Raw genomic sequence first — 11,102 nt, forward strand, 5'->3', positions numbered from 1 at the left:
CCCAAGCAGAGATGGACTGTCTCCAGCCCTGCACCAGCTTAGGTGTGGGTTTGGTTGGCCAGGCTGTGAAAATCCCCAAAGACAAGAGATGCCACCACCATTCTGGTCAGCCTGTTCCCATGCTTGCACTCCCCTTCTGTATAAAATTTTCTCTCCATGTCCAACCTCAGTTTCCCAAGTGGCTGCAAATCTGTGGCCGTTCCCCCTTGTTATATCATCTCCTGCTACCAAGAATAGTTTGGCTGTGATCTTGGTAACTCCCCTTTCAGTATTTGTAGGATATTAGATCACCTTTGGCCTTCTCTTCACCAGTATAACAACATCATGAGGGACCTCTAGCAAATTTGCATTCAGCATCCCAGTGTTGGCAGCGTGCGTGCATGTGCAGTAATTGCTTTCATATCTAAGATTATCATACGGAGAGTGCCTTGTGAATATCCATGCCTGTAGAGAGCCTGGTTGAAGGATGTGAGTTCAGGTACCTATCTTCACACCTATTTTTTTTCTATGTGAAGGATATTTTGGGTACTTTTTTCCTGTTTATTTTAACGACCAAAATATTTCATGTTATTTGGCCAAATTATATGAACTGAATCCCTTTTTTTAAACTCTGTAGTTTTTATGTGTTGGGTAAAGCAACTTTAATTTTAAACAGTGTTCTTTTTTAAATAAGATTCAGGGTTGGAAACTTAACGAAGTTTTGCCTTGGAGTAGTTTTATGGTCAATGTCTTAAGTTGGTAAAAAAGCACAACCAAATGGGGATATAGCTATAGTTCAGTTAGAACTGGTTTTAGAAATCCTGTGATGATCAGTTCCATCAAGTGAATGTGCATATAATACCATATAGAATTCATGTTAAAGCAAAATAACTTGGAAAAAAATATTTAAATTTAGAAATTAAAGCATGTATTTATATATGGAAATAATGGGTATATAAAGTTTTCTGTTATTTTGCTTGGAAAGGTTGCCTTGCCTTCAACCTAAAATGTAAAATGGCAAACATCAGCTTTATGCTCTGGCACGGTTGCACTATTGTACTTAGAATGTTTTTATGGCTGTGTTTAGTACGTAAGAACTATTCATTTAATCGCACAAACTTATTTTTTTAGTTAGTGGATGTTTTCCCTTAGTACATGTATTTATTTGAAAAGGAAAGGCCTTTTGTGTTTTTCCTCATGATCTGTATATAAACTATTTTTATTCACTTGACATGGAAGTATTATTTTATCCTGTATTGTTTTTGACCCTTTTTAATTGTGACGTAGTACAGATTTCTGAGGCAATAATTTCTGAGACACTCTGAAAATGTTTTGGTCACCTAAGTTCTTGTAACCACTTTGTGCCTGTTTAGCATACGTTAGTGGCTTAATAAGACAAGCTGTAGCTTTTCCTAATTCTTCTTAGAACTGCAATTATGGCCTAACATGGTTTAAGTATTGTTCTGTGTAACTATTTTTGTATTGACTATAAAATCCTCTATTATTTTAGGAAAAACAAATTACAGTTTTAAATCTGTATAGCCTGTTTAAAATGTATTCCAATGAAAATATCTGCGGGACACTTCTGCAAGTAGCATTGTGTGGATGTGCACCCATGCAGATCCCCAGTTAAGCCAATAGGTTCTGTGCTAGTGCAGGCAATCTGTTCATATATAGATCCCTTTATAGAGGTTTTCTTTTTTCTACAGTCCACTGCTGTACAAAAATATCAGGTGACTCATTGGGGATAAAGATTTCAGGGAAAGATGCCTAATTCATAAACGAAAGGGAGATATTTATTCGTATAGTCAAGGCACTTTATTATATTACAAAGAAACCTATTTCCAAGATGTTTCTGACTTCTTTTGGTAATTAACAAAATGGACCAGTATCTCATGTACAGTTCAAATGCCCACTACCTCTGCCAGATTTGATATAGCATGTAATGCTGTCCCTCTGACCTTGTCCAGGCTGCTTACGGATTGGAGAAGATTTTTACAGCATCAGTTATTTTAGTATTTCTCTCCCACTGTATTACAATCAGGCATAATCCTTTTTTATTGGTATCCTTAGGACTGGTAACATCAATATTCATCAATATTTTTTTTCACTTATCTTGTTTTATAAGAAAACTCTTCTTATGGTAAAATAAACTTTGACTCAGATGCGTGGAATGTAGGTTCAAATGTGTTACTCATTTTGTCCTTTTTCTGCAATTTCTGCTCTTTGAGTTATGCCTATAGATAATTGGGTTTAAGAGGAAATTAGTTGTTAGGTGGCTGAGTAACAAATAAACTCAAGCTTTAAAGGTTTCCTACTCAATGTAAAGTGAAGTATTTAAAATAGAAGTGTATTTTCATACTAGTATGAGGAAGAAACTCAGTGCTAATTGCATGTGCCAACTTTTAATAGAAGTCTGTATATTATATAAATAAGGCTCTAAATTGTGAAAACTTTTGAAACTTTAATTTATACTGTTTACAAGTGAAACTGTGGTGTTCATGCAGTTTGTTCCTCCTCAAAACAACAGATCACTGCATTCACTGTAATTTTGTACATGTATATGTTTAAAAATACGTACACATTTTCTGTATTACACTTTGCTGTATAATAAAATATGCTTCAAAAGACATTTTTTTCAGTGTATTTTCTTTTTGTCAGTGCTCATGAGCAGCAGTCCATCATAGCATCTGCGACCTGCCAGCTTAATGTCGTTAGGGTTCACCAGTTTCTGTGGACAACAGAATTAGCTGCCTCCCACTTCTTAGCCTCAGCGAACAGTCATCAACTTACATCTGAGCTAGAGATGTCCCTCACTGTGAGTCCTGAATAAGTCTTGAAATTATGCTGCTGCATCTTTTTACAGAGATGCTTTAGCCACTCTGTCTCTAATATGTGTACCCACTTCCCTGGGCAGCCTCTTTCAGTGCTTAATAACCAATGTCTTCTGTAAAGAAATTTTTCCTAATATCCAATCTAAACTTCCGCTGGTGCAACTTGAGTCCATTTCCTCTTGTCCTATTGCTTGTTACTTGGGAGAAGAGACTGACCCCCACCTCGCTACAACCTCCTTTCAGGTGGTTGTAGAGAGCGATAAAGTCCTCCCCCAGCTTCCTTTTCTCCAGGATAAACAATCCCTGTTCCCTCAGCTGCTCCTTGTAAGATTTGTGCTCTAGACCTCTCACCAGCTTCGTTGCCCTTCTCTGGATGCGTTCCAGCACCTCAGTGTCCCTCCTGTAGTGAGGGGCCTAAAACTGAACACAGTACTTGAGATGCAGCCTCACCAGGGCCGAGTACAGGGGGACAGTCACTTCCCTAGTCCTGCTGGCCACACTATTTCTGATCTAAGCCAGGATGCTGTTGGCCTTCTTGGCCACCTGAGCACACTGCTGGCTCACATTCAGGTGGCTGTTGACCAACACCCCCAGGTCCTTTTCCTCCAGGCAGCTCTCCAGCCACTCTGCCCCAAGCCTGTGGCGCTGCATGGGGTTGTTGTGACCCAAGCGCAGGACCCGGCACTTGGCCTTGTTGAATCTCATACCATTGGCCTCAGCCCATTGTTCCAGCCTGTCCAGATCCCTCTGTAGAGCCTTCTGACCCTCAAGCAGACCCACACTCCCACCCAACTTGGCATTGCCTGGAAACTTACTGGGGGTGCACTCGATCCCCTTGTCCAGAGCATTGATACTGGGGGAACACCTGAGGAACACCACATGTGACTGGCTGCCAACTGAGTTTAACTCCATTCACAGCAACTCTTTGAGCTGGGCCATCCATCTTGATCAATAGAAACTTAAAAGCACTTTGTGGTCTGGTATCTTACAAATATATTCTTAATAAGTACAATACTCAAAATACTAAATATACTTCGTTTTACTAAGAAGGAAAGTAGGTGACAAAAGCCTGAAAGAGACATCATACATTTTTAAGTTAGCCTTAGATTTACTGGCAGAACTGCTGTGGCAGGTGTTCCTAGGCTTCACCACAGCTGCTGCTTTCCTGAGAGCTGCTGACATCTGCCCTTGCAAAGTTTTGACACCTTGAGCTCCTTGATGAGGTGAGTTTAGAGTGACATTGGCTAGCAGTACACTGTGTATCTTTTTTTGTTTCTAGGCTTGTAGTGAAAATTTGCCCTTCTCTTTGGTATTTCTCAAGGAATTTTGGATTTGCTTGAGCTGCTTGTTGTAGCTACTCTGAAGTCCATAAAGACATTATGTTCTCATGCATATAAACCTCCAATTTAATTGGAGTTAGAGCAACAGAAAAAGCGTGGCTTGGGACAGCGCGCATGGTGTGACAGCAAGTCCTATTCCTCTAAGCTCATGTGCAGCTTCACTAGTCATTTGATCTGGAGCTAAAGCATGAATGTGTGCTCCTTTCTGCCACAGAGTAATAACCCCTGGAAGGACGGGATGGGGTGTGTGTCACTATCAAAACGCTCTTTTCAAAGCCTGAATTCCCTTCTTTTAGTACATAAAGCTAAGAAGAAAGACATCAAATTTAATTTTCCTATTAATTTTCCTCTTCAGGTATTTTCCTCCCTTATTTCTCTAACCTATTTTTCCTATGGCCATAAAAGTAATAAGAATTAAAATGTAATTTTGCCTCACTTATAATTTGCACAAATTAAAAATTATTGTTGAAACTGAAACATTTAACAATATTTAATACCTGATACTATCAGCATATAATCAGAAACAATTTTTATAGTCCTACATTAAGGGGCTATGTCTTCTTAATGATATTATGGTCAGTGGAGAATTCTAGTTCATAAGCTAGTGTTGTAATCCAAGGCAAATGAGATGTGCAGCAATGAAAGTTGATCTCACTGCAACTAAAAATACTGACCTTGTAGTTTTATGTTTACATTTTTTTGTTACTTTGTGAAAATAATCACTGACTTTGCTAAGAACTTACTATTGTTTTTCTTATGCAAAAGGTCTTTTTTTAATCTTATTTAAAAACAGGGAAAAAAATCAAAGACAGAATCAAGGATAGAATCCTTAAAAGTATGGAGAAAATCCTCATAGTGAGTTGCTTGTTTTTTCCACTCGCCAGCTCCAACTGTGAATTTCCATGAGGAGAAATGTTAAAGGGTTTGCACCAGAATTAAAGAGCAGTGGAAACATTTAAGATACAGGATAAGAGGAAAAAAGGCCAAAGCTACTATATTTAGAACAGAATACCGATTGCCTCATGTTGTGGTTTTTTTTTTTTTTTTTTTTTTTTTTTCTGAAAGGAGCTTTCTGCTGTCTGTATCCATTCCTGTGGAGTGTTTCCTTTCGTAGTTCTTGGGAATTGTTTTGTTCGTATCACAAACATATCTTTACAGAGGTAACTGTTGTTGGAGTTGTCAGAGAAAATGTCCAGGTATTTAGCAGTAAATTTATGAGAAAAGTTCCCTTTATCAATTAAGTCAAAGTGCCTGAGATTTGGATTGATTCCACTAAATAAACTCAACCTCTCTATATAGATGTTCATTGTAAGATAAAATAACGGAGCAAATGAACTGTGTGAAAGATGCCAAAACCAGGGCTGTGAGAGCAGATGGTGCTGTATTTAAACTATGCAATAAGTGATGCAAATAAAAATAGAAGTTATCAATTCAGTGAAATATTTTAGATAAATGTAATCTAAAACCCAAACTGTGAATTATAGTAACAGTTTTTGAAGTAGTTGGTACTTTCTAAAATATTTCTGCTAGTCTTTATTTTACCCAAAACTGAAGACGTTGTTCTGGCACTATCAGAGTTCTAACATTAAACTTGCTTGTAACCAGAGTTGTGGGCCACAAGAATCCTAACTGAACCATACACAACCCTTGCCAACTCTGTAACTCTTCCCATTCCTAACCGTTATCCTCTGTCAAACTGGTGGAAATCTGTACAAAGCTCTGTAGATGAAGTAAATTCTACTCTTAAGAGACTTCAGCAAATACACAAAAATACATATACTTTTTCCATATTTATTTTCAAGTCATCTGAGTGACCAAAATTGAGTGATAGCGTAAAGCTAAGCAGTCGCTAGTAACCCACTTTTGCACAGCAATATTCCAATTCTGGAAAATCAGGTTTAGGGGGGTGTATGGCTACACATACATACACATGCACTTTAAAGTATATATACTCTTTTTTTCTTTTATATACACACATGCATATATATATATGTATTATCCATCTACACACATACATATATATATATATATGTGAAACAATGACTATTGTCTTTCCCTTAAAAAACTAAAATCTTAGGTCACAGGAGCTTTTCCATAGTGGTTTTCATAAAAGGTACAGTGACATCAGCGTTCTTGTCATCTTTTCCTCTTAGTGTAAGTCTGCTCCGAATCCAAGGTTTTATCTTGCTGAGCAGATACTGGCAACTCCTTTTGCTTTTGAAACCCACAGAGTATTTTTAGTGTTTTATTGCACAGTGCTTTGGGCTACCTTGTACACAGAATCACGGAACCATTTAGGTTGGAGAAGACCTTTACGATTATCAAGTCTAGTTGTAAACCTAACACTGCCAAGTCCACCACTAAACCAAGTGCTTAAGCACCATGTCTACACTTCAACTACTTCCAGACATGGTGACGCAACCGCTTTCCTGGGCAAAGGTACTGTGACATTTTTTTGCATTCTGTTCTGTAATTACTTGGAATGCGCATCAACATTTGAGTATAGAAGTGCTTCAGAGTGATCCCCTTTCAAGATTTGCATGAATGATTTAGGTTGCTAGGTCATCCCAAGGAATAAATAGTGACTTTCCTAAAGACTTCATGGACCATTTGAGCAGTACCATTCTCACAGAATAGCTGAGCTTTTTGAAGGGGAACATGAATAATTGGAGCAGTGAAGTGCTGTGATGGGCATAAAATCTGTCCTTCTTAAATGGGGAACATACACGGATCATTTTGTATGTGTAATGGAGAGATAGTTTTTTCTGGCTGTTAAAGAAGACTTGTCTTTTTTTTTTTTTTTTTCTTTTTAAGTGCATTTACAAGTATTGAAGTACTGGGGAGGATAGAAGTCATGCAGCCTGTGTGTAGTGGGTTTCGCAGACAGCATGATGTCAAATCGAGCTTTTAAGTGAGTTCAAAGTAGAATACAACACTTCGGTGAATGGAACAAATAGGTGACGTGGAGTGTGAAATATCTGTGGTGATTAGCTACTGATAGGATTTTGTTGAATAAAAGTGGTAAAATTATACTTCCAAAGAATACATTTGAAGCTAGATGGGGACTTTTGAAATTCCAACCAGTGAAGCACGTAAGGGCTTATATAGCTCTGACTGAACGAGGTATAAGCAGGTTTAACCTGGGTCTTTTTCTTTAAAGACAATTTCTGTAAACATTTTGTTAAGTCATAATGTTTTATTAAATTCCATCTTTTTTGTACTTTTATTTTAAATTTGAGATTTAGGATTTGGGCAACTGAGTACTTTATATATCAAGACATTTAAAATGTTTTCTTCTTGAAGGAAAGTTATATATCCAAAAAAGGTAACCGAATATTTGAAAGCCAAAAGTCGACCTGCACAGCACACCCAGAAAGTCTTACTGTTCTGGTCCCAAGGCCTGGAGTTTTCTAATGACTATTTTAGTCTTTCTATTTTTAACTGCATCCTGTGTCTCTACCAGTCTATCCATACCATACTTTCACTATCCTCCTTCCACGCTTTTCCACACCCCTCTCATTCATCTACTTCCAATTATTCATGTCTTTTCTATTTTATGTGCTCTGTCTTCTGAGACTACTGGGCCTGTTTCTGCTCTGCCTCAGGGACGACTTTCTCAGATAATCATGTGATAGTTTCTTTGCCAATTTACTAAAGAAGAGCCCAGGTGGTAGGCACTGTCTCTGTGAGTGGTTAGCATTGGTCTGCTTTCAGATAGGAAAATGTGGGTAGCTGTTTTTATTACTGATTCCTTTCAGATAAGAGTTTATGGGTGGAGTAGGAAAGTGCAGTGCAGGAATGTGGAAGAGAGCACTGTGTGTGTGCCAGGGACTGATTGTTAGTTAGATAGCTGTTTAGTATTTAGCGCCCTCCATTCTGCCAGGTTCATTACAGACATAAAAGGTTGCTAATGACAGATGAAATAGTTTTGCTGCATTCATCTGAAGCATTGTAGTCCTGGCTTAACCAGAAACTGTGTGCATGAGAAACCAAAAGGCACTGGCAATCTGAAAGTCTGTAAAGGTGGCATGAACAAGTTGGGCTATTTTTTCAGTATTAATCTGATTCAAATGGTAATTTTACTGAAGCTAGCTACAGAAGACAAGTTTGCATTATTGAAAAAAAAACATGGACTCAGGACTGACTTTGATCTGTTAGGCCTGGGTATGTGCTCTGATTGTGTTCACAACATGTTTGTTTGCTTTCCTCCTTGCTTTGCACATTCATCTTGTTTTTTAGCAGAAAGGAAATGGGAGTGAGGTGCCAAAGAAGCTTTGGTGGAGCCTCCAGGGAGCATCTGTAGTGCATGCTGTTTAGATATAACCTGAGAACTTGGAAAAGGAAATAGTTTGGGTTACATAAATGCACCATCTACATAGTTTATAATCTCATTGGGTCAGAGACTGACTTTTGGTGTCCTGATAGGCACATAGGTAATGCCTTAATACAGACAACGATACTGTAACTGGGAATTTTTGGACAGACTATGCCTTTTCCTAGTTTGTAACAGTACTTGATGGCAATAGCTTTCTTTAGTGGGAGGAAATACCAGTTTAAGGAAGTGAAATTCGAGAAATCAGCTGTAATTTAATAAGGCGACCGTATTATACTCCAGAACTCGCTTATGAAAAACAATGGTTAAGTTTCTCAGGAATGATTACACTAGGAAACATTAAGTGTGCATTAACCCCTCCCAAACCCCTTTTCCACCAATAAATCTACACTAGTTATGTGATTATGTGGCTATCTGCGGTAATTTGATTATATTGTTACAAATGACTGTGAAGTCTAACTGGAGGTTTCTGTCGGTAGGATTCAGACATTATCCACCAGCTTGCTGCATACAAAGATGAAAACCAGGGTTTTTCACTGAAGTGGTTTGCTATGATGTTTCAATTTGTTATAATTTAGGCCAGTTAACTGGTGTTCATGCTGGTGAAACAAACAGGTTTAAGATTTTGCATCAAGAAACTGCATCAAAGGTCAAGATATTCAACATTGTAATACGGGCAGGGTCCCATTAGAATGAACATCTATAAGCTAAACAAAAAAACATGGTCGCAAAATATTGGGAATTTGAAATGACAGTATTAAGGACTGTCAAACAACGTGTCTACCATAAAATACAGAATTTTTATAAAATAACTTTGAATTTTTAACAAACATGGTATTCATCTATTGAAATGATGGGCAATTCTGCACATGGGTAGTTTATGGAATGAAGGCAATGATGCACATTTATGATTTATGCTGTTTTTTGTTGAAATGTCTGACACTGTTTATTGTGAAAATCCCCAGTAGTGTAAACACTGTCACATGCGTAAAATGTTTCCTAGATAAATTAGACCGATTTGTTCATTGAACTGGTTGTCACGTAATATAGGTTTCTTGTTTGCAGCTGTAACTTTTCTGAATTACTTGTCATGCAGTATTTTAATGCAACACAAAAGTATCGCTGATTGTAATCTGTGATCATTTGTTGCGGTACGTATTCCATTTGCGGAAATGTTTGTTTATTTATTTACATTCAAGTACTTTGTTTATTCAAATGATATTTTAAGGATAAGATTAACTAAGATTCCACTCTCATAAAATTCTATCATAGTTCAGTAATACCCAGCTGATCACTTTTATCTGGAAAGCAAAGAAACCCCTCGCAGCGAATTCTCTCTTCCAATTGTTTGGTCTGCGTATTCACTAGAGGGCACCAATGTCCAATATAACACTCTGACACTTCATCCCTCGAGTTAGTCTCCTGTTGCAAAAACAAACACACACGCTGAACCAACCCCCCCCCATTAGAAATATATACAGCCAAAAAGTAGGTTAGTATAGCAGACCATTCGCACTATGTTAATTAGTTAAATTCAGTACCATTTTCGGTAAAACAACCCTTCTAAGTGGTTTATTACTTGCTAGTGAAAATTACCCCAAGGCTAAGCTTCACATTCAAAAATCTTATTGCCCCCCACCCTGTCCTGTAGCACATTTTTTTTTGCGGTACCTTGATTTGGCTCTTCTCATGTGGCAGGTAGTGGCGCAGCTGATATGTGTGTGGCTATAGGTGCCAGCTGCTGTCTTGCAAAAATGCTTGGATTAGTTTCATTGTTTGATTGCTTTCGTTTGTCTTTTAGATTATTATTGTGAAAACAAATTGCTTAGGGTAGTTTTCTCCAGTGAAAAGTATTTCATTATGGTCTTTGAATGGGGGGAAAAAAACCCCCATTCTAGCTCCTCTGACTGACAATGTTGCACAGAATGAGGAATGTGTGCCACATTTTGTGTCCTGGGGTACCTCGTCAGTTGAAGAGATTACTTCTTTTAAGGGTGGTTTTACACGTGTATATTGATAGTCTGAATTTGTTAATTTTGAGTAAGTAAACAATTAAAATATAAGAAATAGAAAGCCTTCACTTTGCGGCTACCCTGATTAGAATTTTTGGTAGTGTAGTGGCATGCCTTAATTGGCAATTAACTCAAGTTAACTAAAACAACTGTAAATGTTAAGACTGGCTAGTCCCAAGGTACTTATTCATTGCCCCATTTCATCAATGCAGCAAATGTTTGTTCTTTACCCTGCTGATCAGCCTAGGGTAATGAACAAATGTTTGCAGTTGGAAACAAATGAGCTCCATGCTAGCCTCACTGTGTGCCATGGAAAACACTTGTGAATGTGGAAAAAGCTGCTCATTAGGTGGCGAGCCTCTGCCCTGGATCAAAGACGCCGTCTTGGTGCTACATTGCCTTTGCCTTCACTGTGGAGGCTGTGGGCTGAAGTGGGAGCTGGCCCGCCATCGCTCCCCTCTCGCTGAGACCTGGGCTTGCTGCCTGTGGCTGTGGAGTTTGCTGCCCCCCAGGGTCATGGGAGGCTTGAATTAAAAATTTCCAGGTCTTACACAAACACAGGAGTAAAGGCACCTGCCCCAACCCATTCCTCTGAGGTCCCAAC

Source organism: Chroicocephalus ridibundus, chromosome Z (assembly GCF_963924245.1).
Source record: "Chroicocephalus ridibundus chromosome Z, bChrRid1.1, whole genome shotgun sequence".
Classification (NCBI taxonomy): Eukaryota; Metazoa; Chordata; class Aves; order Charadriiformes; family Laridae; genus Chroicocephalus; species Chroicocephalus ridibundus.